This window comes from Hippocampus comes, unplaced genomic scaffold (assembly GCF_001891065.2).
Source record: "Hippocampus comes isolate QL1 unplaced genomic scaffold, H_comes_QL1_v1.1 scaffold9, whole genome shotgun sequence".
Lineage (NCBI taxonomy): Eukaryota > Metazoa > Chordata > Actinopteri > Syngnathiformes > Syngnathidae > Hippocampus > Hippocampus comes.
Window position 1 is genome coordinate 4473221 of NW_017805275.1, and position 2305 is coordinate 4475525.

Below are 2305 nucleotides of genomic sequence, written 5' to 3' on the forward strand. Positions count from 1 at the left end.
GACCTCAGGCCGCTGCAAAATTAGCAACATATCCACTTGACAGATAAGTCCATCACCTCTTTTTGATTTTTAATTGATTGCGCAGTCTAAAAAAAAAAAAAATCAACCTTCAAACCAATAATATTTTTTACATAGTACTGTATCATTCCTTTCCGAATAAGTTATGCTACCATGGATAACGTTGGCTTGTTTCCAGTGCATGCTACGTGCAGTGCACCTCTCATACGTGCTAGTGAAGGGTGCGACTTTGGTCAGAGACTGGGGAGTCTGAGGTGGGGTAATAATAAAGTGAGACATTCAAATCATGCTAGCACTTTAAAAAGGGCAAACTCCCCCTTTAATTTGATTGACTTGCATGAATCAACTGGTATAGCGGAAATGTAGTGTACCTTGATTGTCACTTACCGAAAAATATTGTGTTCAAAATCCTAGGCATTTGACTGCATCAAAACACATCATGACCGGATAACAAAAGTTAGTGACGAAGGCTTCAACACTTACTGAATTATTGATGGGCTATGTGTCAGACAAAAAAAAATATATATATACTAAATCTGTATTGTCATAGCAACCAAATGTCTTCTGTCAATGGATAGATAACTTAGGTTTGTTATTTTTTTCTGTGGGCCTTCTTGAGGAGCATTTTTAATTTGAAGCTCAAATTGCGACTAGAATCTTATCTTGGTTGTGTGACAAAACAGTAGCAATGACTGTATGATCACAAATAACTCGGCTGTGGTGTGGATATGGTGTCAGTTAACTAGCCAGTTGTCAGACAAATACACACCTGAAGGGTTTTAACATGTAACGGTCCAGCATTGAGCTGTTAGACCGGGAAATTGTATGCCCGTGATTTAGATCAATCGTGAGCGGAATCTGCCTTCGTCTCATTTGCCTTGCATCCTTGCATTGAAGCCTGCATTCAAAGGTTCATCTGGCTTTGTGATCTCCCACCTCGGCGTGTTCCAGAGTCGACATATTTTTAGAATGCAAGGAACCTTTCTGCTTATGAACAGGACATCATTTCAAAAAAAGGAAAGTGTATATCCAAATGTGAATAGATTTGTGTTTTAATTTCAGAGACCTCATACGAAAATTTAAAAAAAAATGTGTCATGTGTCCCTATTGCTCTTATGGTAATTAAGCGTCTCACCTTCTAAACCAGAAGTCTTGTGAAACACGACGTTTTGACTCACCCGTGACAGGCAGCAATGGTTTAAAGGGCACCCGGACTGACAAACCTGGACTGCCTAAAACGGCACAAACTCAGATGTCCTCAGTCTTAACAACAAACAAAAAGGATTCTTGAACGTTTAAGACTCACGATTGTCTGCCACAATTATTTTCCAAGATCAGTGAGTGAAATCACTCATGACATAACGCAAATCACATGATCATCTGCTAGGTTCAAGTGTATAGACACCAATGGACAACAAATGTTCTTTTTGTTTTGTTTTTTTAAATCAGAAATACAAGTAAACTTTTCTAGATTTTTTTATTTTGACAACCTGCTTGTGGAGGCTCTCAGTCGTACAGGAAAGTTCCATCGTAGAAAGGGTTCTGTCAGTCGTCATCTGTACCTGTGGGTAAAAAACAAAAAAAAAACAAAAAAACACAAACAAAAAGCAAAAAAGGACGTTTCGCTTCTCTCACAGAAGCTTCGTCAGCGGTAGACAACCCTGAAGTCTCCGTGAAGACTCCGAGAAGTTGCTCTGCGCTAAAAAGCTGAGCGTGGCCTGTTTGAGGACTGGGTGGGGATGGTTAGTCACGCCCCTATTGGTTTATTAGAGGCCCATTGGTTTCTAAATTCCCTATCATTGGGTCTTGATTAGGCCTATTGTTTGGGCTAAGGCTGAATAGCTACTTTCAGTTAGCCTGATCAGCATGTCTATGTCCCTTACTGGTCAACAAGTTATTGTAAATAGGAGACAGGTTAAATCTGATACCTCCTTCACGGTTCAGAGAGGGTGAAAATTTTTTAACAAAAATCGCTTCTTTTACCCCCCTTTCAAACCATCTCTTTTCTGTTCCTAGGATTTTTACTTGTTCATCTTCAATTGTGTGGTTTGTTTCTTTTAAGTGTGCGTATACTGCACTTTTGTTATCATTGTTTTTCCATTTGTGTTGATAAAGTCTTTTCTTGAGTGTTTGTTTGGTTTCTCCAATGTAATGTTCCTTGCACTCACTTTCTTAGCAACGGATGGAATAAATCAGATTGCATTTTTGGGTGTTAGGAACCCGGTCTGGACTGACAGAACCCTTTCTACGATGGAACTTTCCTGTACGACTGAGAGCCTCCACAAGC